Source organism: Salmo salar, chromosome 07 (genome assembly GCF_965601325.2).
Source record: "Salmo salar chromosome 07, fSalSal1, whole genome shotgun sequence".
Classification (NCBI taxonomy): domain Eukaryota; kingdom Metazoa; phylum Chordata; class Actinopteri; order Salmoniformes; family Salmonidae; genus Salmo; species Salmo salar.
Window position 1 is genome coordinate 588,034 of NC_138297.1, and position 25,050 is coordinate 613,083.

The 25,050-nt window shown below is 38.2% G+C and overlaps 21 non-coding genes across 21 annotated transcripts; all 21 read left to right on the forward strand.

Moving 5' to 3' along the window:
- The first annotated feature begins 1,255 nt into the window (after window positions 1-1,255).
- On the forward strand, window positions 1,256-1,328 carry trnav-uac (transfer RNA valine (anticodon UAC)). The gene has a single exon. It is a non-coding gene; the product is annotated as a tRNA-Val (tRNA).
- A 569-nt stretch (window positions 1,329-1,897) lies between these two features.
- On the forward strand, window positions 1,898-1,970 carry trnav-cac (transfer RNA valine (anticodon CAC)). Its single transcript has one exon. It is a non-coding gene; the product is annotated as a tRNA-Val (tRNA).
- Window positions 1,971-2,317: 347 nt separating this feature from the next.
- trnav-aac (transfer RNA valine (anticodon AAC)) lies at window positions 2,318-2,390 on the forward strand. The gene has a single exon. It is a non-coding gene; the product is annotated as a tRNA-Val (tRNA).
- Window positions 2,391-2,531: 141 nt separating this feature from the next.
- trnav-cac (transfer RNA valine (anticodon CAC)) lies at window positions 2,532-2,604 on the forward strand. The gene has a single exon. It is a non-coding gene; the product is annotated as a tRNA-Val (tRNA).
- Window positions 2,605-2,737: 133 nt separating this feature from the next.
- trnav-uac (transfer RNA valine (anticodon UAC)) lies at window positions 2,738-2,810 on the forward strand. Its single transcript has one exon. It is a non-coding gene; the product is annotated as a tRNA-Val (tRNA).
- Window positions 2,811-3,379: 569 nt separating this feature from the next.
- On the forward strand, window positions 3,380-3,452 carry trnav-cac (transfer RNA valine (anticodon CAC)). Its single transcript has one exon. It is a non-coding gene; the product is annotated as a tRNA-Val (tRNA).
- A 347-nt stretch (window positions 3,453-3,799) lies between these two features.
- trnav-uac (transfer RNA valine (anticodon UAC)) lies at window positions 3,800-3,872 on the forward strand. The gene has a single exon. It is a non-coding gene; the product is annotated as a tRNA-Val (tRNA).
- Window positions 3,873-4,433: 561 nt separating this feature from the next.
- trnav-aac (transfer RNA valine (anticodon AAC)) lies at window positions 4,434-4,506 on the forward strand. The gene has a single exon. It is a non-coding gene; the product is annotated as a tRNA-Val (tRNA).
- A 141-nt stretch (window positions 4,507-4,647) lies between these two features.
- Window positions 4,648-4,720, forward strand: trnav-cac (transfer RNA valine (anticodon CAC)). The gene has a single exon. It is a non-coding gene; the product is annotated as a tRNA-Val (tRNA).
- Window positions 4,721-5,067: 347 nt separating this feature from the next.
- Window positions 5,068-5,140, forward strand: trnav-uac (transfer RNA valine (anticodon UAC)). The gene has a single exon. It is a non-coding gene; the product is annotated as a tRNA-Val (tRNA).
- A 561-nt stretch (window positions 5,141-5,701) lies between these two features.
- Window positions 5,702-5,774, forward strand: trnav-aac (transfer RNA valine (anticodon AAC)). The gene has a single exon. It is a non-coding gene; the product is annotated as a tRNA-Val (tRNA).
- A 6,448-nt stretch (window positions 5,775-12,222) lies between these two features.
- On the forward strand, window positions 12,223-12,295 carry trnai-aau (transfer RNA isoleucine (anticodon AAU)). Its single transcript has one exon. It is a non-coding gene; the product is annotated as a tRNA-Ile (tRNA).
- A 561-nt stretch (window positions 12,296-12,856) lies between these two features.
- trnav-aac (transfer RNA valine (anticodon AAC)) lies at window positions 12,857-12,929 on the forward strand. The gene has a single exon. It is a non-coding gene; the product is annotated as a tRNA-Val (tRNA).
- A 141-nt stretch (window positions 12,930-13,070) lies between these two features.
- On the forward strand, window positions 13,071-13,143 carry trnav-cac (transfer RNA valine (anticodon CAC)). Its single transcript has one exon. It is a non-coding gene; the product is annotated as a tRNA-Val (tRNA).
- Window positions 13,144-13,276: 133 nt separating this feature from the next.
- trnav-uac (transfer RNA valine (anticodon UAC)) lies at window positions 13,277-13,349 on the forward strand. The gene has a single exon. It is a non-coding gene; the product is annotated as a tRNA-Val (tRNA).
- Window positions 13,350-20,459: 7,110 nt separating this feature from the next.
- On the forward strand, window positions 20,460-20,532 carry trnav-aac (transfer RNA valine (anticodon AAC)). The gene has a single exon. It is a non-coding gene; the product is annotated as a tRNA-Val (tRNA).
- A 141-nt stretch (window positions 20,533-20,673) lies between these two features.
- trnav-cac (transfer RNA valine (anticodon CAC)) lies at window positions 20,674-20,746 on the forward strand. The gene has a single exon. It is a non-coding gene; the product is annotated as a tRNA-Val (tRNA).
- Window positions 20,747-20,879: 133 nt separating this feature from the next.
- On the forward strand, window positions 20,880-20,952 carry trnav-uac (transfer RNA valine (anticodon UAC)). The gene has a single exon. It is a non-coding gene; the product is annotated as a tRNA-Val (tRNA).
- A 989-nt stretch (window positions 20,953-21,941) lies between these two features.
- On the forward strand, window positions 21,942-22,014 carry trnav-aac (transfer RNA valine (anticodon AAC)). The gene has a single exon. It is a non-coding gene; the product is annotated as a tRNA-Val (tRNA).
- A 141-nt stretch (window positions 22,015-22,155) lies between these two features.
- trnav-cac (transfer RNA valine (anticodon CAC)) lies at window positions 22,156-22,228 on the forward strand. Its single transcript has one exon. It is a non-coding gene; the product is annotated as a tRNA-Val (tRNA).
- Window positions 22,229-22,361: 133 nt separating this feature from the next.
- Window positions 22,362-22,434, forward strand: trnav-uac (transfer RNA valine (anticodon UAC)). The gene has a single exon. It is a non-coding gene; the product is annotated as a tRNA-Val (tRNA).
- The last annotated feature ends 2,616 nt before the right edge of the window (window positions 22,435-25,050 follow it).

Below are 25,050 nucleotides of genomic sequence, written 5' to 3' on the forward strand. Positions count from 1 at the left end.
AGATTATACATATGAGGTAATTCCATTGTTTTTACCTGGGGAAGCTATTTTTGACATAATCAATGAATGGGATGAAGAGGTGGGAAGGGGAACAGTGAATAATATGTATGACAAGATAAAGAATAGTATACCAAGAGCATGGGTTGATTTAATAAATAGTGAAGTTGAAAGAGAAGATTTATTTGTATTTCCTAATTTGTTCATTGGTAGCAGTAAGAAGAAAGTACATTTATCTAGTATACCAGTGAAAAGATTGTATAGAATAATGGTAGGAAAAGTGTGTAGAAGGCCGGCTGCTGAGAAATTTTGGAAAGTAGTTTTTCCGGAATTGGATGAAAAAAAGATATGGGGAAATTTAAATGTAAAATATAATAGTAAGGAGTGTGAAAATAATGATTTCAAACTAAGACATAATAGAATATTTACAAAGGTGGTGCTAAAGAAAATTAATTGTGAGATAGAAAGGGAATGCGACGTATGTGGACGTTTCCCGGAAACTCTTATGCATTTGTTTATAGAATGTGAGGATTTAAAATATTTTTTTTGTAAAGTTAAGGAAATGTTATGTAGAAACTGGGGGGGAGATTTCGTGAAAAAGTATGCGTGGGAGGAACTTTTGTTATTTGGAGTGTCTGGTAAATGTGAGGGTGCTAATGTGTGTTTGTTGAATATGGTTTTGAGTTTTGTGAGGTATGCTATTTTTTGTAGGAGGAATTATGTTTCTTTTGACAGAAAGAGGGTTCAGGTGTGGAGTATCTTTATAGCACTGTTCAGTAAACACATAGATATGTTGTTTAATTATGGGATGGAACATTTTGATGAGTCTTTTGTTGAAGGGAGTGGGTTAATTTCACGAGAGGAGAGTGGAGGTATCACTTATAATTTTTGAAAGCACTGTTTTGATATTTTCTTTGTTGATAATTTGATAGGGGGTGAATTGTTCACCTGCCTCTGTTAGTCTAGTGTCTTCTGTATTGTTCTCTGTGGATTGTACTGTAAACAGTAGATTGTACTGTAAATATTGTAAACAAACATTTTTGATAATAAAAAAAAAAAAAAAAAAAAAAAAATCACGTTTGCTTCACACGCGAAAGGTCCCTGGTTCGAAACCGGGCGGAAACAACACTCATTGACACATTGTGATTTACCGTAGTGGTAACAGAAAATTTCATGAATTCTTTATTTTGGAAATTCGAATACGTGCCCTGAATATCTGTAAAATTCAGTTTACTTCTTGCAGGAAAATCAAGCAGAAGTTTCTGTAGTGTAGTGGTTATCACGTTCGCTTTACACGCGAAAGGTCCTCGGTTCGAAACCGGGCGGAAACAGTGCTCTTTGACACCTGCAGTAGGTACAGTACTTTTAAAAGAGAATAGTTATTTTCATAAATGCCTAAATTTGGAAATTTCAACACGTGCCATGAATATCTGTAAAATTCGGTTTACTCCTTGCAGCTGAATGTAGCAGCAGTGTCTGTAGTGTAGTGGTTATCACGTTCGCTTTACACGTGAAAGGTCCTCAGTTTGAAACCGGGAGGAAACAGTGCTCTTTGACATGTGCAGTAGGTACTGTACTATTAACAGAGAATAGTTATTTTCATAAATGCCTAATTTTGGAAATTTGAACACGTGCCATGAATATCTGTAAAATTCGGTTTACTCCTTGCAGATAATTGTTGAAGCAGTTTCTGTAGTGTAGCGGTTATCACGTTTGCTTAACACGCGAAAGGTCCTCGGTTTGAAACCGGGCGGAAACAGAGCTCTTTGACACGTGCAGTAGGTACTGTACTTTCAACAAAGAATTGTTATTTTCATGAATTCTGTATTTTGGAAATTCGAATACGTGCCATGAATATTTTTAAAATTCGGTTTACTCCTTGCAGCTAATTGTAGCAGTAGTTTCTGTGGTGTAGTGGTTATCACGTTTGCTTCACACGCGAAAGGTCCCTGGTTCGAAACCGGGCGGAAACAACACTCATTGACACATTCTGAAGTACCATAGTGGTAACAGAAAATTTCATGAATTCTTTATTTTGGAAATTCGAATACGTGCCATGAATATTTTTAAAATTCGGTTTACTCCTTGCAGGAAAATCAAGCAGCAGTTTCTGTAGTGTAGTGGCTATCGCGTTCGCTTTACACGCAAAAGGTCCTCGGTTCGAAACCGGGCGGAAACAGTGCTCTTTGACACGTGCAGTAGGTACTGTACTATTAACAGAGAATAGTTATTTTCATAAATGCCTAATTTTGGAAATTTGAACGCGTGCCATGAATATCTGTAAAATTCGGTTTACTCCTTGCAGATAATTGTTGCAGAAGTTTCTGTAGTGTAGTGGTTATCACTTTCGCTTAACACGCGAAAGGTCCTCGGTTCGAAACCGGGCGGAAACAGAGCTCTTTGACACGTGCAGTAGGTACTGTACTTTCAACAAAGAATTGTTATTTTCATGAATTCTGTATTTTGGAAATTCGAATACGTGCCATGAATATCTGTAAAATTCGGTTTACTCCTCGCAGCTAAATGTAGCAGCAGTTTCTGTAGTGTAGTGGTTATCACGTTTGCTTCACACGCGAAAGGTCCCTGGTTCGAAACCGGGCGGAAACAACACTCATTGACACATTGTGATTTACCGTAGTGGTAACAGAAAATTTCATGAATTCTTTATTTTGGAAATTCGAATACGTGCCCTGAATATCTGTAAAATTCGGTTTACTTCTTGCAGGAAAATCAAGCAGAAGTTTCTGTAGTGTAGTGGTTATCACGTTCGCTTTACACGCGAAAGGTCCTCGGTTCGAAACCGGGCGGAAACAGTGCTCTTTGACACCTGCAGTAGGTACAGAACTTTTAAAAGAGAATAGTTATTTTCATAAATGCCTAAATTTGGAAATTTCAACATGTGCCATGAATATCTGTAAAATTCGGTTTACTCCTTGCAGCGGAATGTAGCAGCAGTGTCTGTAGTGTAGTGGTTATCACGTTCGCTTTACACGTGAAAGGTCCTCAGTTTGAAACCGGGAGGAAACAGTGCTCTTTGACATGTGCAGTAGGTACTGTACTATTAACAGAGAATAGTTATTTTCATAAATGCCTAATTTTGGAAATTTGAACACGTGCCATGAATATCTGTAAAATTCGGTTTACTCCTTGCAGATAATTGTTGAAGCAGTTTCTGTAGTGTAGCGGTTATCACGTTTGCTTAACACGCGAAAGGTCCTCGGTTCGAAACCGGGCGGAAACAGTGCTCTTTGACAAGTGCAGTAGGTACTGTACTTTCAACAAAGAATTGTTATTTTATTGAATTCTGTTTTTTGGAAATTCGAATACGTGCCATGAATATCTGTAAAATTCGGTTTATTCCTCGCAGCTAAATGTAGCAGCAGTTTCTGTAGTGTAGTGGTTATCACGTTTGCTTCACACGCGAAAGGTCCCTGGTTCGAAACCGGGCGGAAACAACGCTCATTGACACATTCTGATTTACCGTAGTGGTAACAGAAAATTTCATGAATTCTTTATTTTGGAAATTCGAATACGTGCCATGAATATTTTTAAAATTCGGTTTACTCCTTGCAGAAAAATCAAGCAGCAGTTTCTGTAGTGTAGTGGTTATCACGTTAGCTTTACACGTGAAAGGTCCTCAGTTTGAAACTGGGAGGAAACAGTGCTCTTTGACACGTGCAGTAGGTACTGTACTATTAACAGAGAATAGTTATTTTCATAAATGCCTACTTTTGGAAATTTGAACACGTGCCATGAATATCTGTAAAATTCGGTTTACTTCTTGCAGGAAAATCAAGCAGCAGTTTCTGTAGTGTAGTTGTTATCGCGTTCGCTTTACACGCGAAAGGTCCTCGGTTCGAAACCGGGCGGAAACAGTGCTCTTTGACAAGTGCAGTAGGTACTGTACTTTCAACAAAGAATTGTTATTTTCATGAATTCTGTATTTTGGAAATTCGAATACGTGCCATGAATATTTTTAAAATTCGGTTTACTCCTTGCAGCTAATTGTAGCAGTAGTTTCTGTGGTCTAGTGGTTATCACGATTGCTTCACACGCGAAAGGTCCCTGGTTCGAAACCGGGCGGAAACAACGCTCATTGACACATTCTGAAGTACCATAGTGGTAACAGAAAATTTCATGAATTCTTTATTTTGGAAATTCGAATACGTGCCATGAATATTTTTAAAATTCGGTTTACTCCTTGCAGAAAAATCAAGCAGCAGTTTCTGTAGTGTAGTGGTTATCACGTTCTCTTTACACGTGAAAGGTCCTCAGTTTGAAACTGGGAGGAAACAGTGCTCTTTGACACGTGCAGTAGGTACTGTACTATTAACAGAGAATAGTTATTTTCATAAATGCCTAATTTTGGAAATTTGAACGCGTGCCATGAATATCTGTAAAATTCGGTTTACTCCTTGCAGATAATTGTTGCAGAAGTTTCTGTAGTGTAGTGGTTATCACGTTCGCTTAACACGCGAAAGGTCCTCGGTTCGAAACCGGGCGGAAACAGAGCTCTTTGACACGTGCAGTAGGTACTGTACTTTCAACAAAGAATTGTTATTTTATTGAATTCTGTTTTTTGGAAATTCGAATACGTGCCATGAATATCTGTAAAATTCGGTTTATTCCTCGCAGCTAAATGTAGCAGCAGTTTCTGTAGTGTAGTGGTTATCACGTTTGCTTCACACGCGAAAGGTCCCTGGTTCGAAACCGGGCGGAAACAACGCTCATTGACACATTCTGATTTACCGTAGTGGTAACAGAAAATTTCATGAATTCTTTATTTTGGAAATTCGAATACGTGCCATGAATATTTTTAAAATTCGGTTTACTCCTTGCAGAAAAATCAAGCAGCAGTTTCTGTAGTGTAGTGGTTATCACGTTAGCTTTACACGTGAAAGGTCCTCAGTTTGAAACTGGGAGGAAACAGTGCTCTTTGACACGTGCAGTAGGTACTGTACTATTAACAGAGAATAGTTATTTTCATAAATGCCTACTTTTGGAAATTTGAACACGTGCCATGAATATCTGTAAAATTCGGTTTACTTCTTGCAGGAAAATCAAGCAGCAGTTTCTGTAGTGTAGTTGTTATCGCGTTCGCTTTACACGCGAAAGGTCCTCGGTTCGAAACCGGGCGGAAACAGTGCTCTTTGACAAGTGCAGTAGGTACTGTACTTTCAACAAAGAATTGTTATTTTCATGAATTCTGTATTTTGGAAATTCGAATACGTGCCATGAATATTTTTAAAATTCGGTTTACTCCTTGCAGCTAATTGTAGCAGTAGTTTCTGTGGTCTAGTGGTTATCACAATTGCTTCACACGCGAAAGGTCCCTGGTTCGAAACCGGGCGGAAACAACACTCATTGACACATTCTGAAGTACCATAGTGGTAACAGAAAATTTCATGAATTCTTTATTTTGGAAATTCGAATACGTGCCATGAATATTTTTAAAATTCGGTTTACTCCTTGCAGAAAAATCAAGCAGCAGTTTCTGTAGTGTAGTGGTTATCACGTTCTCTTTACACGTGAAAGGTCCTCAGTTTGAACCTGGGAGGAAACAGTGCTCTTTGACACGTGCAGTAGGTACTGTACTATTAACAGAGAATAGTTATTTTCATAAATGCCTAATTTTGGAAATTTGAACACGTGCCATGAATATCTGTAAAATTCGGTTTACTCCTAGCAGATAATTGTTGAAGCAGTTTCTGTAGTGTAGCGGTTATCACGTTCGCTTAACACGCGAAAGGTCCTCGGTTCGAAACCGGGCGGAAACAGAGCTCTTTGACACGTGCAGTAGGTACTGTACTTTCAACAAAGAATTGTTATTTTCATGAATTCTGTATTTTGGAAATTCGAATACGTGCCATGAATATCTGTAAAATTCGGTTTACTCCTCGCAGCTAATTGTAGCAGTAGTTTCTGTGGTATAGTGGTTATCACTTTTGCTTCACACGCGAAAGGTCCCTGGTTCGAAACCGGGCGGAAACAACGCTCATTGACACATTCTGAAGTACCATAGTGGTAACAAAAAATTTCATGAATTCTTTATTTTGGAAATTCGAATACGTGCCCTGAATATCTGTAAAATTCGGTTTACTTCTTGCAGGAAAATCAAGCAGCAGTTTCTATAGTGTAGTGGATATCACGTTCGCTTTACACGCGAAAGTTCCTTGGTTCGAAACCGGGCTGAAACAGTGCTCTTAAACACGTACAGTAGGTACAGTACTTTTAAAAGAGAATAGTTATTTTCATAAATTCCTAAATTTGGAAATTTCAACACGTGCCATGAATATCTGTAAAATTCGGTTTACTCCTTGAAGATAATTGTTGAAGCAGTTTCTGTAGTGTAGCGGTTATCACGTTCGCTTTACACGCCCCTTTTTGGAGTTTCAGGAAGTGGAAGAGAAGCAGGTGTCTGAGTGCTTGAGAGAGAATATCGTTTTTTTTTGGAGGTCTAGTTGACTTATAAGTTTGAAAGTTTGTGAGTGACTGTAGTGAAGTTTCTGTGAAACGTTTTTGCTATTGTCCCCCATCAGCGTGAGCTGTTTGGGGGATATTGCTTAAAATAACCGGACGGACAACATGGCTTCGACATCAAGAATACAAACGACGACGAGAAAGGACAACAGTGAAATCAGAATGTTAAACGAAGAACTGAAAAAAAGAACATATGAGAAGGAACTGACGGTGAACGTGGAAATAAGTGGAGAAGGGAAAATAACAACGATGGAATTGCTGAGAGGAATAAAGGAAGTTTGCGGAACAATACTGGGATGTCGAATGAAAGACGGGAATAAGTATGAAGTAACAATGTCTCATGTAAATGGAAAAGAAAGACTAATAGACGGGCTAAAGATAAAGAACTGTCAAATCATGGCTAAAGAACTAGGGAACGATGAGCTGGTGGTGTCCTTTTTGAACTTGCCCGCATACATTACGGATGAGGAGATAGAAGAGAAACTAAAAGGCTGGAAGGTGAAGGCGACCACGCCAATCAAGAGGAGGATGTGGCCAGGAACGGACATTGTAGATGGGACAAGATTTTGCAAGGTAAAGTTTACAGACAATGTGCAATCCTTGCCATATTCTACAAAATTTAACACTGTCGAGGGATTTGAATATTTTCGTGTAATCCACGACAATCAAGTGAAGGTATGTAGATTATGTATTCAGCCGGGGCACATACTTAAGGAATGTCCGGAATTCACATGCCACAAATGTAGTGAACAAGGGCATTATGCCAGAGAATGTCGGAACATAGGAAATGTGTGCAAAATGTGTGACAGACCTAAAGTTAGATGTAGCTGTAATAAGGGAGAAAATCACTTACTTTTGCAAACAATGGACCTCACGTCTGAGGAAGAGGGGAGTGTGCCTATGGAGAGGGAGGATGAGAGTGACATGGAGAGTGTGACTCCAGAGACAGTGGCAGATAAGCTTGAAGAGCCTGTAATGTCTCCTGGCAAAGCACGAGACGCCGTTTTAGTCTCTGCTGCTGACAAGGTGGAACAGCAGCACATGATGGGTGAAAGACATACACAGGTAGAGATGGTGCAAGGTGCTTCTCAGGTGCCTGAGCCAGCTTTAAGCCTGTGTAAAAATTACACCAAAGAGTGGGCTGGGTCCACTGAAGTCACGGGCACTGTTAAAGCGCACTTTTCAAAAGGCTTCCCCGCCGATCCCCCCAAAAATCCAAATAAAGAGACGGATGATGAAATAGATAGTGAGGATCTTCAGTTGTTTGTAAAAAATAAGAGGTCATTGTCGAAAACCAGGGAGATGATGGGTTTTGGAAAAAAGAAAAAGTAGGATTTTTAAGGACTTGTTTGGCTCTGATTATACTTCTGCACACATTCATAATGATTACAGTCGCATCCCTAAATGGTAACAGTTTGAGAAACATGAGCAAATTTGAGCAGGTATTAGTGTCTGTTAAGGCAGACATGTTGTGTTTTCAAGAGACCAATTGGACAGACTCCAAAATGCAGGAGATTAAGAGTAAATGGTCAGATTAAATTTTTTGTAGTCATGGAGGGGATAAAACATGTGGTGTGGCTATTTTGATAAAAAAAATGATGTGGTGCAAAATGTAAAAGAAATATATGCTGACAATGATGGCAGACTTATTGTAATTGAATTTGAAGTTCAAAATGTAGTTTTTCGTTTAATTAATGTTTATGCTTCAAACATTGAATCTGAAAGGAGAGAAATGTTTCACAAATTAAAAACACTGTGCTCAGAAAACTGTATACTGATAGGAGATTTTAATGTGAGGTGTAGTAGAATGGATGCCTCTAGTTGTGCTAAATTCAGATATGACTCTTCTAGAAATGCATTATGGAAACTTATGAATGAGGAGAATCTAGTAGATATATGGAGGGCTGAAAATCCAAACAGAAGAGTATTCTCTAGAAGGCAGGTGGTTCTAAAGGAATTAAAACAAAGCAGAATTGATTTATGTCTAGCAAAACAAGAATTGGTGCAGAATGTTAAGAAGGTGTCATATACCTTTACAGCATATAGTGATCATGCAGTAATGTCATTTCAAATGGGTTTTGGTGTGGAGAGGAGAGGGGGAGGTGTCTGGTGTTTAAATGCCAGTCTGTTAAAGGAGGAAGGATATAGAAATGAAATTGTTGAATGTATTAATGATGAAATGTCTAATGTACTGTTAAAAGAGAATGTGTGTTTATGGTGGGAGGAAGTGAAAGTAAAAGTAAAAAATAGGAGTATTAGGTACGCAAAAAATCATAACCGTTTAGATAAGCAGAAAGAAATAATGCTTAGGAATAGGATGTTGCATGAACTTGAAAAGGCTGATACGGATCCAGACTATGATGTTGTGAATTATTTCAAAATCCATGCAGAGCTGGGTCGTTATGAAAAAAATAAATGTTTGGGTGCTATTGTTAGGAGCAGGGCACAGTACGCTTTGGAGGGAGAGAAATGTACATCCTTTTTTTTTGGTCTGGAAAAAAGAAAACAAACTAAGAGTTACATTGTAGAGTTGGAAGATGAAAGAGGTGTAAAGGTAAACGATTTTGTTGGGATCTTAGAGACAGTTGAAACCTTTTACAGAAATCTTTACAAAAAGAATGATGTAGATAAAGTGTGTGTTGTAAAAGTGTTGGATACAATTAGTGCCAAAGTATCGCAGGCAGATAGAATGATGTGTGATGAAGAGATTTCGATTATGGAAATCAAGGAAGCAATTGTTAGCACGCAAGGTAATAAAAGTCCGGGTTTGGATGGTTTAACAAATGAGTTCTATAAAGTCTTTGTAGATATTTTGGCACCCATTTTAGTGAGGGTGTTTCATTATATGGAAGAGAATAAGGAAATCCCTGAGTCTATGTCAACTGGAATGTTAACGATCTTATTCAAAAATAGGGGCAGTAGATTAAAGTTAGAAAATTATAGGCCTATTAGCCTTCTAAATTCGGATTATAAGATACTGACTAAAGTGTTAGCGAATAGGATGAAAAAGGTGATTGGGAGTATTATTGAATCAACACAAGCCTACGGCATACCTGGAAGAGATATTGCAGATGTAATTTGTACAATTAGGGATGTTGTTAATCAAATGAAAAATGAAGGTGGTATAGTTTTAAGTTTGGACTTTAACAAAGCTTTCGATAGAGTGGAGCACAGCTTTTTATTACAGACTTTGGAGAGGTTTGGGTTTGGGCCAAAGTTTGTATCTTGGATCAACCTGTTGTATAGTGGGGCTAAAAGTTGTGTTAAATGTAACGGAGTGTTAACAGATACTTTCCCTGTGGAGAGGTCAGTAAGGCAGGGCTGTCCTTTGTCAGCTCTGCTGTACAGTGTTTCTACAGAACCGTTAGCTACATTGATAAATAGTAATAAAGAAGTAAGGGGTGTTGGAATCCCAGGTGGTGGTGTCAGTGTTGTACATCAGTACGCTGATGACACTACTTGTACTGTGAAGGATATAGAAAGTATTGGAAGCATTATGGGGATCATAGATATATATGGCAAGGCATCGGGTGCTAAAGTTAATATAGAGAAGACTGAAATAATGTTTGTTGGGGATATCAATGTAAACGGGTGTGAGATTCCATTCAAGAGCGCAAAGGATTTTATTAAAGTGCTGGGAGTAAACATTGGTGTAAAGGAGAAAGAGGCAAAAGATATAACTTGGACTGGGATCCTTAATAAAGTCAAGCTAACGTTGAATTTCTGGAAAAATAGAAAACTAAAGTTACAAGGGAAAGTAATTGTTGCAAATGCTTTGGTATTATCCAAATTTGTGTATGTTTTGGGAGTCCTGGACATGCCGGAGTGGGTCCTAAATGAATTGAATAATGTGGTGTCAAATTTTATATGGGATGGTAAAGGAGTGAGAATATCTCAGAAAACATTGATTGCTGACTATGTGGATGGAGGTTTAAAACTTGTAGATTTAGGTGTCAAAAGAAAAGCTATTAGGATAAAAACAGTAAAGAAATATTTGTATGACAGTGAAGATTATGGCTGGAAACACTTCTTTAGAGTCTACTTAGAGGAGAGTGGTGGTTGTGAGGATAATGGTTTATTGATGGGGCTTAAAAGGGCAATGTTTGAAAAGGTACCAGATTTTTATAAAGAGGTGCTAAATGCATGGGCAGAGTTGTTGCCTAATGTATATTATGAATGTGGACATATTGACCTGATTATGAATCAACCTATATTTCTGAATGAGAAAATCAAGAACAAAGAAAAAGTTTTGTATAATAAAGTATTTATGAGTGCAGGTCTACGGCAAATAAAAGATTATACATATGAGGTAATTCCAGGGTTTTTACCTGGGGAAGCTATTTTTGACATAATCAATGAATGGGATGAAGAGGTGGGAAGGGGAACAGTGAATAATATGTATGACAAGATAAAGAATAGTATACCAAGAGCATGGGTTGATTTAATAAATAGTGAAGTTGAAAGAGAAGATTTATTTGTATTTCCTAATTTGTTCATTGGTAGCAGTAAGAAGAAAGTACATTTATCTAGTATACCAGTGAAAAGATTGTATAGAATAATGGTAGGAAAAGTGTGTAGAAGGCCGGCTGCTGAGAAATTTTGGAAAGTAGTTTTTCCGGAATTGGATGAAAAAAAGATATGGGGAAATTTAAATGTAAAATATAATAGTAAGGAGTGTGAAAATAATGATTTCAAACTAAGACATAATAGAATATTTACAAAGGTGGTGCTAAAGAAAATTAATTGTGAGATAGAAAGGGAATGCGACGTATGTGGACGTTTCCCGGAAACTCTTATGCATTTGTTTATAGAATGTGAGGATTTAAAATATTTTTTTTGTAAAGTTAAGGAAATGTTATGTAGAAACTGGGGGGGAGATTTCGTGAAAAAGTATGCGTGGGAGGAACTTTTGTTATTTGGAGTGTCTGGTAAATGTGAGGGTGCTAATGTGTGTTTGTTGAATATGGTTTTGAGTTTTGTGAGGTATGCTATTTTTTGTAGGAGGAATTATGTTTCTTTTGACAGAAAGAGGGTTCAGGTGTGGAGTATCTTTATAGCACTGTTCAGTAAACACATAGATATGTTGTTTAATTATGGGATGGAACATTTTGATGAGTCTTTTGTTGAAGGGAGTGGGTTAATTTCACGAGAGGAGAGTGGAGGTATCACTTATAATTTTTGAAAGCACTGTTTTGATAATTTGATAGGGGGTGAATTGTTCACCTGCCTCTGTTAGTCTAGTGTCTTCTGTATTGTTCTCTGTGGATTGTACTGTAAACAGTAGATTGTACTGTAAATATTGTAAACAAACATTTTTGATAATAAAAAAAAAATAAAAAAAATAAATCACGTTTGCTTCACACGCGAAAGGTCCCTGGTTCGAAACCGGGCGGAAACAAAACTCATTGACACATTGTGATTTACCGTAGTGGTAACAGAAAATTTCATGAATTCTTTATTTTGGAAATTCGAATACGTGCCCTGAATATCTGTAAAATTCGGTTTACTCCTTGCAGCTGAATGTAGCAGCAGTGTCTGTAGTGTAGTGGTTATCACGTTCGCTTTACACGTGAAAGGTCCTCAGTTTGAAACCGGGAGGAAACAGTGCTCTTTGACATGTGCAGTAGGTACTGTACTATTAACAGAGAATAGTTACTTTCATAAATGCCTAATTTTGGAAATTTGAACACGTGCCATGAATATCTGTAAAATTCGGTTTACTCCTTGCAGATAATTGTTGAAGCAGTTTCTGTAGTGTAGCGGTTATCACGTTTGCTTAATATGCGAAAGGTCCTCGGTTTGAAACCGGGCGGAAACAGAGCTCTTTGACACGTGCAGTAGGTACTGTACTTTCAACAAAGAATTGTTATTTTCATGAATTCTGTATTTTGGAAATTCGAATACGTGCCATGAATATCTGTAAAATTCGATTTACTCCTCGCAGCTAATTGTAGCAGTAGTTTCTGTGGTCTAGTGGTTATCACGTTTGCTTCACACGCGAAAGGTCCCTGGTTCGAAACCGGGCGGAAACAACGCTCATTGACACATTCTGAAGTACCATAGTGGTAACAGAAAATTTCATGAATTCTTTATTTTGGAAATTCGAATACGTGCCATGAATATTTTTAAAATTCGGTTTACTCCTTGCAGAAAAATCAAGCAGCAGTTTCTGTAGTGTAGTGGTTATCACGTTCTCTTTACACGTGAAAGGTCCTCAGTTTGAAACTGGGAGGAAACAGTGCTCTTTGACACGTGCAGTAGGTACTGTACTATTAACAGAGAATAGTTATTTTCATAAATGCCTAATTTTGGAAATTTGAACGCGTGCCATGAATATCTGTAAAATTCGGTTTACTCCTTGCAGATAATTGTTGCAGAAGTTTCTGTAGTGTAGTGGTTATCACGTTCGCTTAACACGCGAAAGGTCCTCGGTTCGAAACCGGGCGGAAACAGAGCTCTTTGACACGTGCAGTAGGTACTGTACTTTCAACAAAGAATTGTTATTTTCATGAATTCTGTATTTTGGAAATTCGAATACGTGCCATGAATATCTGTAAAATTCGGTTTACTCCTCGCAGCTAAATGTAGCAGCAGTTTCTGTAGTGTAGTGGTTATCACGTTTGCTTCACACGCGAAAGGTCCCTGGTTCGAAACCGGGCGGAAACAACACTCATTGACACATTGTGATTTACCGTAGTGGTAACAGAAAATTTCATGAATTCTTTATTTTGGAAATTCGAATACGTGCCCTGAATATCTGTAAAATTCGGTTTACTTCTTGCAGGAAAATCAAGCAGAAGTTTCTGTAGTGTAGTGGTTATCACGTTCGCTTTACACGCGAAAGGTCCTCGGTTCGAAACCGGGCGGAAACAGTGCTCTTTGACACCTGCAGTAGGTACAGTACTTTTAAAAGAGAATAGTTATTTTCATAAATGCCTAAATTTGGAAATTTCAACACGTGCCATGAATATCTGTAAAATTCGGTTTACTCCTTGCAGCTGAATGTAGCAGCAGTGTCTGTAGTGTAGTGGTTATCACGTTCGCTTTACACGTGAAAGGTCCTCAGTTTGAAACCGGGAGGAAACAGTGCTCTTTGACATGTGCAGTAGGTACTGTACTATTAACAGAGAATAGTTATTTTCATAAATGCCTAATTTTGGAAATTTGAACACGTGCCATGAATATCTGTAAAATTCGGTTTACTCCTTGCAGATAATTGTTGAAGCAGTTTCTGTAGTGTAGCGGTTATCACGTTTGCTTAACACGCGAAAGGTCCTCGGTTTGAAACCGGGCGGAAACAGAGCTCTTTGACACGTGCAGTAGGTACTGTACTTTCAACAAAGAATTGTTATTTTCATGAATTCTGTATTTTGGAAATTCGAATACGTGCCATGAATATCTGTAAAATTCGATTTACTCCTCGCAGCTAATTGTAGCAGTAGTTTCTGTGGTCTAGTGGTTATCACGTTTGCTTCACACGCCCCTTTTTGGAGTTTCAGGAAGTGGAAGAGAAGCAGGCGTCTGAGTGCTTGAGAGAGAATATCGTTTTTTTTGGAGGTCTAGTTGACTTATAAGTTTGAAAGTTTGTGAGTGACTGTAGTGAAGTTTCTGTGAAACGTTTTTGCTATTGTCCCCCATCAGCGTGAGCTGTTTGGGGGATATTGCTTAAAATAACCGGACGGACATCATGGCTTCGACATCAAGAATACAAACGACGACGAGAAAGGACAACAGTGAAATCAGAATGTTAAACGAAGAACTGAAAAAAAGAACATATGAGAAGGAACTGACGGTGAACGTGGAAATAAGTGGAGAAGGGAAAATAACAACGATGGAATTGCTGAGAGGAATAAAGGAAGTTTGCGGAACAATACTGGGATGTCGAATGAAAGACGGGAATAAGTATGAAGTAACAATGTCTCATGTAAATGGAAAAGAAAGACTAATAGACGGGCTAAAGATAAAGAACTGTCAAATCATGGCTAAAGAACTAGGGAACGATGAGCTGGTGGTGTCCTTTTTGAACTTGCCCGCATACATTACGGATGAGGAGATAGAAGAGAAACTAAAAGGCTGGAAGGTGAAGGCGACCACGCCAATCAAGAGGAGGATGTGGCCAGGAACGGACATTGTAGATGGGACAAGATTTTGCAAGGTAAAGTTTACAGACAATGTGCAATCCTTGCCATATTCTACAAAATTTAACACTGTCGAGGGATTTGAATATTTTCGTGTAATCCACGACAATCAAGTGAAGGTATGTAGATTATGTATTCAGCCGGGGCACATACTTAAGGAATGTCCGGAATTCACATGCCACAAATGTAGTGAACAAGGGCATTATGCCAGAGAATGTCGGAACATAGGAAATGTGTGCAAAATGTGTGACAGACCTAAAGTTAGATGTAGCTGTAATAAGGGAGAAAATCACTTACTTTTGCAAACAATGGACCTCACGTCTGAGGAAGAGGGGAGTGTGCCTATGGAGAGGGAGGATGAGAGTGACATGGAGAGTGTGACTCCAGAGACAGTGGCAGATAAGCTTGAAGAGCCTGTAATGTCTCCTGGCAAAGCACGAGACGCCGTTTTAGTCTCTGCTGCTGACAAGGTGGAACAGCAGCACATGATGGGTGAAAGACATACACAGGTAGAGATGGTGCAAGGTGCTTCTCAGGTGCCTGAGCCAGCTTTAAGCCTGTGTAAAAATTACACCAAAGAGTGGGCTGGGTCCACTGAAGTCACGGGCACTGTTAAAGCGCACTTTTCAAAAGGCTTCCCCGCCGATCCCCCCAAAAATCCAAATAAAGAGACGGATGATGAAATAGATAGTGAGGATCTTCAGTTGTTTGTAAAAAATAAGAGGTCATTGTCGAAAACCAGGGAGATGATGGGTTTTGGAAAAAAGAAAAAGTAGGATTTTTAAGGACTTGTTTGGCTCTGATTATACTTCTGCACACATTCATAATGATTACAGTCGCATCCCTAAATGGTAACAGTTTGAGAAACATGAGCAAATTTGAGCAGGTATTAGTGTCTGTTAAGGCAGACATGTTGTGTTTTCAAGAGACCAATTGGACAGACTCCAAAATGCAGGAGATTAAGAGTAAATGGTCAGATTTAATTTTTTGTAGTCATGGAGGGGATAAAACATGTGGTGTGGCTATTTTGATAAAAAATGATGTGGTGCAAAATGTAAAAGAAATATATGCTGACAATGATGGCAGACTTATTGTAATTGAATTTGAAGTTCAAAATGTAGTTTTTCGTTTAATTAATGTTTATGCTTCAAACATTGAATCTGAAAGGAGAGAAATGTTTCACAAATTAAAAACACTGTGCTCAGAAAACTGTATACTGATAGGAGATTTTAATGTGAGGTGTAGTAGAATGGATGCCTCTAGTTGTGCTAAATTCAGATATGACTCTTCTAGAAATGCATTATGGAAACTTATGAATGAGGAGAATCTAGTAGATATATGGAGGGCTGAAAATCCAAACAGAAGAGTATTCTCTAGAAGGCAGGTGGTTCTAAAGGAATTAAAACAAAGCAGAATTGATTTATGTCTAGCAAAACAAGAATTGGTGCAGAATGTTAAGAAGGTGTCATATACCTTTACAGCATATAGTGATCATGCAGTAATGTCATTTCAAATGGGTTTTGGTGTGGAGAGGAGAGGGGGAGGTGTCTGGTGTTTAAATGCCAGTCTGTTAAAGGAGGAAGGATATAGAAATGAAATTGTTGAATGTATTAATGATGAAATGTCTAATGTACTGTTAAAAGAGAATGTGTGTTTATGGTGGGAGGAAGTGAAAGTAAAAGTAAAAAATAGGAGTATTAGGTACGCAAAAAATCATAACCGTTTAGATAAGCAGAAAGAAATAATGCTTAGGAATAGGATGTTGCATGAACTTGAAAAGGCTGATACGGATCCAGACTATGATGTTGTGAATTATTTGAAAATCCATGCAGAGCTGGGTCGTTATGAAAAAAATAAATGTTTGGGTGCTATTGTTAGGAGCAGGGCACAGTACGCTTTGGAGGGAGAGAAATGTACATCCTTTTTTTTGGGTCTGGAAAAAAGAAAACAAACTAAGAGTTACATTGTAGAGTTGGAAGATGAAAGAGGTGTAAAGGTAAACGATTTTGTTGGGATCTTAGAGACAGTTGAAACCTTTTACAGAAATCTTTACAAAAAGAATGATGTAGATAAAGTGTGTGTTGTAAAAGTGTTGGATACAATTAGTGCCAAAGTATCGCAGGCAGATAGAATGATGTGTGATGAAGAGATTTCGATTATGGAAATCAAGGAAGCAATTGTTAGCACGCAAGGTAATAAAAGTCCGGGTTTGGATGGTTTAACAAATGAGTTCTATAAAGTCTTTGTAGATATTTTGGCACCCATTTTAGTGAGGGTGTTTCATTATATGGAAGAGAATAAGGAAATCCCTGAGTCTATGTCAACTGGAATGTTAACGATCTTATTCAAAAATAGGGGCAGTAGATTAAAGTTAGAAAATTATAGGCCTATTAGCCTTCTAAATTCGGATTATAAGATACTGACTAAAGTGTTAGCGAATAGGATGAAAAAGGTGATTGGGAGTATTATTGAATCAACACAAGCCTACGGCATACCTGGAAGAGATATTTCAGATGTAATTTGTACAATTAGGGATGTTGTTAATCAAATGAAAAATGAAGGTGGTATAGTTTTAAGTTTGGACTTTAACAAAGCTTTCGATAGAGTGGAGCACAGCTTTTTATTACAGACTTTGGAGAGGTTTGGGTTTGGGCCAAAGTTTGTATCTTGGATCAACCTGTTGTATAGTGGGGCTAAAAGTTGTGTTAAATGTAACGGAGTGTTAACAGATACTTTCCCTGTGGAGAGGTCAGTAAGGCAGGGCTGTCCTTTGTCAGCTCTGCTGTACAGTGTTTCTACAGAACCGTTAGCTACATTGATAAATAGTAATAAAGAAGTAAGGGGTGTTGGAATCCCAGGTGGTGGTGTCAGTGTTGTACATCAGTACGCTGATGACACTACTTGTACTGTGAAGGATATAGAAAGTATTGGAAGCATTATGGGGATCATAGATATATATGGCAAGGCATCGGGTGCTAAAGTTAATATAGAGAAGACTGAAATAATGTTTGTTGGGGATATCAATGTAAACGGGTGTGAGATTCCATTCAAGAGCGCAAAGGATTTTATTAAAGTGCTGGGAGTAAACATTGGTGTAAAGGAGAAAGAGGCAAAAGATATAACTTGGACTGGGATACTTAATAAAGTCAAGCTAACGTTGAATTTCTGGAAAAATAGAAAACTAAAGTTACAAGGGAAAGTAATTGTTGCAAATGCTTTGGTATTATCCAAATTTGTGTATGTTTTGGGAGTCCTGGACATGCCGGAGTGGGTCCTAAATGAATTGAATAATGTGGTGTCAAATTTTATTTGGGATGGTAAAGGAGTGAGAATATCTCAGAAAACATTGATTGCTGACTATGTGGATGGAGGTTTAAAACTTGTAGATTTAGATGTCAAAAGAAAAGCTATTAGGATAAAAACAGTAAAGAAATATTTGTATGACAGTGAAGATTATGGCTGGAAACACTTCTTTAGAGTCTACTTAGAGGAGAGTGGTGGTTGTGAGGATAATGGTTTATTGATGGGGCTTAAAAGGGCAATGTTTGAAAAGGTACCAGATTTTTATAAAGAGGTGCTAAATGCATGGGCAGAGTTGTTGCCTAATGTATATTATGAATGTGGACATATTGACCTGATTATGAATCAACCTATATTTCTGAATGAGAAAATCAAGAACAAAGAAAAAGTTTTGTATAATAAAGTATTTATGAGTGCAGGTCTACGGCAAATAAAAGATTATACTTATGAGGTAATTCCAGGGTTTTTACCTGGGGAAGCTATTTTTGACATAATCAATGAATGGGATGAAGAGGTGGGAAGGGGAACAGTGAATAATATGTATGACAAGATAAAGAATAGTATACCAAGAGCATGGGTTGATTTAATAAATAGTGAAGTTGAAAGAGAAGATTTATTTGTATTTCCTAATTTGTTCATTGGTAGCAGTAAGAAGAAAGTACATTTATCTAGTATACCAGTGAAAAGATTGTATAGAATAATGGTAGGAAAAGTGTGTAGAAGGCCGGCTGCTGAGAAATTTTGGAAAGTAGTTTTTCCGGAATTGGATGAAAAAAAGATATGGGGAAATTTAAATGTAAAATATAATAGTAAGGAGTGTGAAAATAATGATTTCAAACTAAGACATAATAGAATATTTACAAAGGTGGTGCTAAAGAAAATTAATTGTGAGATAGAAAGGGAATGCGACGTATGTGGACGTTTCCCGGAAACTCTTATGCATTTGTTTATAGAATGTGAGGATTTAAAATATTTTTTTTGTAAAGTTAAGGAAATGTTATGTAGAAACTGGGGGGGAGATTTCGTGAAAAAGTATGCGTGGGAGGAACTTTTGTTATTTGGAGTGTCTGGTAAATGTGAGGGTGCTAATGTGTGTTTGTTGAATATGGTTTTGAGTTTTGTGAGGTATGCTATTTTTTGTAGGAGGAATTATGTTTCTTTTGACAGAAAGAGGGTTCAGGTGTGGAGTATCTTTATAGCACTGTTCAGTAAACACATAGATATGTTGTTTAATTATGGGATGGAACATTTTGATGAGTCTTTTGTTGAAGGGAGTGGGTTAATTTCACGAGAGGAGAGTGGAGGTATCACTTATAATTTTTGAAAGCACTGTTTTGATATTTTCTTTGTTGATAATTTGATAGGGGGTGAATTGTTCACCTGCCTCTGTTAGTCTAGTGTCTTCTGTATTGTTCTCTGTGGATTGTACTGTAAACAGTAGATTGTACTGTAAATATTGTAAACAAACATTTTTGATAATAAAAAAAAATAAAAAAAAATAAATCACGTTCGCTTTACACGCGAAAGGTCCTCGGTTCGAAACCGGGCGGAAACAGTGCTCTTTGACACCTGCAGTAGGTACAGAACTTTTAAAAGAGAATAGTTATTTTCATAAATGCCTAAATTTGGAAATTTCAACACGTGCCATGAATATCTGTAAAATTCGGTTTACTCCTTGCAGCTGAATGTAGCAGCAGTGTCTGTAGTGTAGTGGTTATCACGTTCGCTTTACACGTGAAAGGTCCTCAGTTTGAAACCGGGAGGAAACAGTGCTCTTTGACATGTGCAGTAGGTACTGTACTATTAACAGAGAATAGTTATTTTCATAAATGTCTAATTTTGGAAATTTGAACACGTGCCATGAATATCTGTAAAATTCGGTTTACTCCTTGCAGATAATTGTTGAAGCAGTTTCTGTAGTGTAGCGGTTATCACGTTTGCTTAACACGCGAAAGGTCCTCGTTTTGAAACCGGGCGGAAACAGAGCTCTTTGACACGTGCAGTAGGTACTGTACTTTCAACAAAGAATTGTTATTTTCATGAATTCTGTATTTTGGAAATTCGAATACGTGCCATGAATATCTGTAAAATTCGATTTACTCCTCGCAGCTAATTGTAGCAGTAGTTTCTGTGGTCTAGTGGTTATCACGTTTGCTTCACACGCGAAAGGTCCCTGGTTCGAAACCGGGCGGAAACAACGCTCATTGACACATTCTGAAGTACCATAGTGGTAACAGAAAATTTCATGAATTCTTTATTTTGGAAATTCGAATACGTGCCATGAATATTTTTAAAATTCGGTTTACTCCTTGCAGAAAAATCAAGCAGCAGTTTCTGTAGTGTAGTGGTTATCACGTTCTCTTTACACGTGAAAGGTCCTCAGTTTGAAACTGGGAGGAAACAGTGCTCTTTGACACGTGCAGTAGGTACTGTACTATTAACAGAGAATAGTTATTTTCATAAATGCCTAATTTTGGAAATTTGAACGCGTGCCATGAATATCTGTAAAATTCGGTTTACTCCTTGCAGATAATTGTTGCAGAAGTTTCTGTAGTGTAGTGGTTATCACGTTCGCTTAACACGCGAAAGGTCCTCGGTTCGAAACCGGGCGGAAACAGAGCTCTTTGACACGTGCAGTAGGTACTGTACTTTCAACAAAGAATTGTTATTTTCATGAATTCTGTATTTTGGAAATTCGAATACGTGCCATGAATATCTGTAAAATTCGGTTTACTCCTCGCAGCTAAATGTAGCAGCAGTTTCTGTAGTGTAGTGGTTATCATGTTTGCTTCACACGCGAAAGGTCCCTGGTTCGAAACCGGGCGGAAACAACACTCATTGACACATTGTGATTTACCGTAGTGGTAACAGAAAATTTCATGAATTCTTTATTTTGGAAATTCGAATACGTGCCCTGAATATCTGTAAAATTCGGTTTACTTCTTGCAGGAAAATCAAGCAGAAGTTTCTGTAGTGTAGTGGTTATCACGTTCGCTTTACACGCGAAAGGTCCTCGGTTCGAAACCGGGCGGAAACAGTGCTCTTTGACATCTGCAGTAGGTACAGAACTTTTAAAAGAGAATAGTTATTTTCATAAATGCCTAAATTTGGAAATTTCAACACGTGCCATGAATATCTGTAAAATTCGGTTTACTCCTTGCAGCTGAATGTAGCAGCAGTGTCTGTAGTGTAGTGGTTATCACGTTCGCTTTACACGTGAAAGGTCCTCAGTTTGAAACCGGGAGGAAACAGTGCTCTTTGACATGTGCAGTAGGTACTGTACTATTAACAGAGAATAGTTATTTTCATAAATGCCTAATTTTGGAAATTTGAACACGTGCCATGAATATCTGTAAAATTCGGTTTACTCCTTGCAGATAATTGTTGAAGCAGTTTCTGTAGTGTAGCGGTTATCACGTTTGCTTAACACGCGAAAGGTCCTCGGTTTGAAACCGGGCGGAAACAGAGCTCTTTGACACGTGCAGTAGGTACTGTACTTTCAACAAAGAATTGTTATTTTCATGAATTCTGTATTTTGGAAATTCGAATACGTGCCATGAATATCTGTAAAATTCGATTTACTCCTCGCAGCTAATTGTAGCAGTAGTTTCTGTGGTCTAGTGGTTATCACGTTTGCTTCACACGCGAAAGGTCCCTGGTTCGAAACCGGGCGGAAACAACGCTCATTGACACATTCTGAAGTACCATAGTGGTAACAGAAAATTTCATGAATTCTTTATTTTGGAAATTCGAATACGTGCCATGAATATTTTTAAAATTCGGTTTACTCCTTGCAGAAAAATCAAGCAGCAGTTTCTGTAGTGTAGTGGTTATCACGTTCTCTTTACACGTGAAAGGTCCTCAGTTTGAAACTGGGAGGAAACAGTGCTCTTTGACACGTGCAGTAGGTACTGTACTATTAACAGAGAATAGTTATTTTCATAAATGCCTAATTTTGGAAATTTGAACGCGTGCCATGAATATCTGTAAAATTCGGTTTACTCCTTGCAGATAATTGTTGCAGAAGTTTCTGTAGTGTAGTGGTTATCACGTTCGCTTAACACGCGAAAGGTCCTCGGTTCGAAACCGGGCGGAAACAGAGCTCTTTGACACGTGCAGTAGGTACTGTACTTTCAACAAAGAATTGTTATTTTCATGAATTCTGTATTTTGGAAATTCGAATACGTGCCATGAATATCTGTAAAATTCGGTTTACTCCTCGCAGCTAAATGTAGCAGCAGTTTCTGTAGTGTAGTGGTTATCACGTTTGCTTCACACGCGAAAGGTCCCTGGTTCGAAACCGGGCGGAAACAACACTCATTGACACATTGTGATTTACCGTAGTGGTAACAGAAAATTTCATGAATTCTTTATTTTGGAAATTCGAATACGTGCCCTGAATATCTGTAAAATTCGGTTTACTTCTTGCAGGAAAATCAAGCAGAAGTTTCTGTAGTGTAGTGGTTATCACGTTCGCTTTACACGCGAAAGGTCCTCGGTTCGAAACCGGGCGGAAACAGTGCTCTTTGACACCTGCAGTAGGTACAGTACTTTTAAAAGAGAATAGTTATTTTCATAAATGCCTAAATTTGGAAATTTCAACACGTGCCATGAATATCTGTAAAATTCGGTTTACTCCTTGCAGCTGAATGTAGCAGCAGTGTCTGTAGTGTAGTGGTTATCACGTTCGCTTTACACGTGAAAGGTCCTCAGTTTGAAACCGGGAGGAAACAGTGCTCTTTGACATGTGCAGTAGGTACTGTACTATTAACAGAGAATAGTTATTTTCATAAATGCCTAATTTTGGAAATTTGAACACGTGCCATGAATATCTGTAAAATTCGGTTTACTCCTTGCAGATAATTGTTGAAGCAGTTTCTGTAGTGTAGCGGTTATCATGTTTGCTTAACACGCGAAAGGTCCTCGGTTTGAAACCGGGCGGAAACAGAGCTCTTTGACACGTGCAGTAGGTACTGTACTTTCAACAAAGAATTGTTATTTTCATGAATTCTGTATTTTGGAAATTCGAATACGTGCCATGAATATCTGTAAAATTCGATTTACTCCTCGCAGCTAATTGTAGCAGTAGTTTCTGTGGTCTAGTGGTTATCACGTTTGCTTCACACGCCCCTTTTTGGAGTTTCAGGAAGTGGAAGAGAAGCAGGCGTCTGAGTGCTTGAGAGAGAATATCGTTTTTTTTGGAGGTCTAGTTGACTTATAAGTTTGAAAGTTTGTGAGTGACTGTAGTGAAGTTTCTGTGAAACGTTTTTGCTATTGTCCCCCATCAGCGTGAGCTGTTTGGGGGATATTGCTTAAAATAACCGGACGGACAACATGGCTTCGACATCAAGAATACAAACGACGACGAGAAAGGACAACAGTGAAATCAGAATGTTAAACGAAGAACTGAAAAAAAGAACATATGAGAAGGAACTGACGGTGAACGTGGAAATAAGTGGAGAAGGGAAAATAACAACGATGGAATTGCTGAGAGGAATAAAGGAAGTTTGCGGAACAATACTGGGATGTCGAATGAAAGACGGGAATAAGTATGAAGTAACAATGTCTCATGTAAATGGAAAAGAAAGACTAATAGACGGGCTAAAGATAAAGAACTGTCAAATCATGGCTAAAGAACTAGGGAACGATGAGCTGGTGGTGTCCTTTTTGAACTTGCCCGCATACATTACGGATGAGGAGATAGAAGAGAAACTAAAAGGCTGGAAGGTGAAGGCGACCACGCCAATCAAGAGGAGGATGTGGCCAGGAACGGACATTGTAGATGGGACAAGATTTTGCAAGGTAAAGTTTACAGACAATGTGCAATCCTTGCCATATTCTACAAAATTTAACACTGTCGAGGGATTTGAATATTTTCGTGTAATCCACGACAATCAAGTGAAGGTATGTAGATTATGTATTCAGCCGGGGCACATACTTAAGGAATGTCCGGAATTCACATGCCACAAATGTAGTGAACAAGGGCATTATGCCAGAGAATGTCGGAACATAGGAAATGTGTGCAAAATGTGTGACAGACCTAAAGTTAGATGTAGCTGTAATAAGGGAGAAAATCACTTACTTTTGCAAACAATGGACCTCACGTCTGAGGAAGAGGGGAGTGTGCCTATGGAGAGGGAGGATGAGAGTGACATGGAGAGTGTGACTCCAGAGACAGTGGCAGATAAGCTTGAAGAGCCTGTAATGTCTCCTGGCAAAGCACGAGACGCCGTTTTAGTCTCTGCTGCTGACAAGGTGGAACAGCAGCACATGATGGGTGAAAGACATACACAGGTAGAGATGGTGCAAGGTGCTTCTCAGGTGCCTGAGCCAGCTTTAAGCCTGTGTAAAAATTACACCAAAGAGTGGGCTGGGTCCACTGAAGTCACGGGCACTGTTAAAGCGCACTTTTCAAAAGGCTTCCCCGCCGATCCCCCCAAAAATCCAAATAAAGAGACGGATGATGAAATAGATAGTGAGGATCTTCAGTTGTTTGTAAAAAATAAGAGGTCATTGTCGAAAACCAGGGAGATGATGGGTTTTGGAAAAAAGAAAAAGTAGGATTTTTAAGGACTTGTTTGGCTCTGATTATACTTCTGCACACATTCATAATGATTACAGTCGCATCCCTAAATGGTAACAGTTTGAGAAACATGAGCAAATTTGAGCAGGTATTAGTGTCTGTTAAGGCAGACATGTTGTGTTTTCAAGAGACCAATTGGACAGACTCCAAAATGCAGGAGATTAAGAGTAAATGGTCAGATTTAATTTTTTGTAGTCATGGAGGGGATAAAACATGTGGTGTGGCTATTTTGATAAAAAATGATGTGGTGCAAAATGTAAAAGAAATATATGCTGACAATGATGGCAGACTTATTGTAATTGAATTTGAAGTTCAAAATGTAGTTTTTCGTTTAATTAATGTTTATGCTTCAAACATTGAATCTGAAAGGAGAGAAATGTTTCACAAATTAAAAACACTGTGCTCAGAAAACTGTATACTGATAGGAGATTTTAATGTGAGGTGTAGTAGAATGGATGCCTCTAGTTGTGCTAAATTCAGATATGACTCTTCTAGAAATGCATTATGGAAACTTATGAATGAGGAGAATCTAGTAGATATATGGAGGGCTGA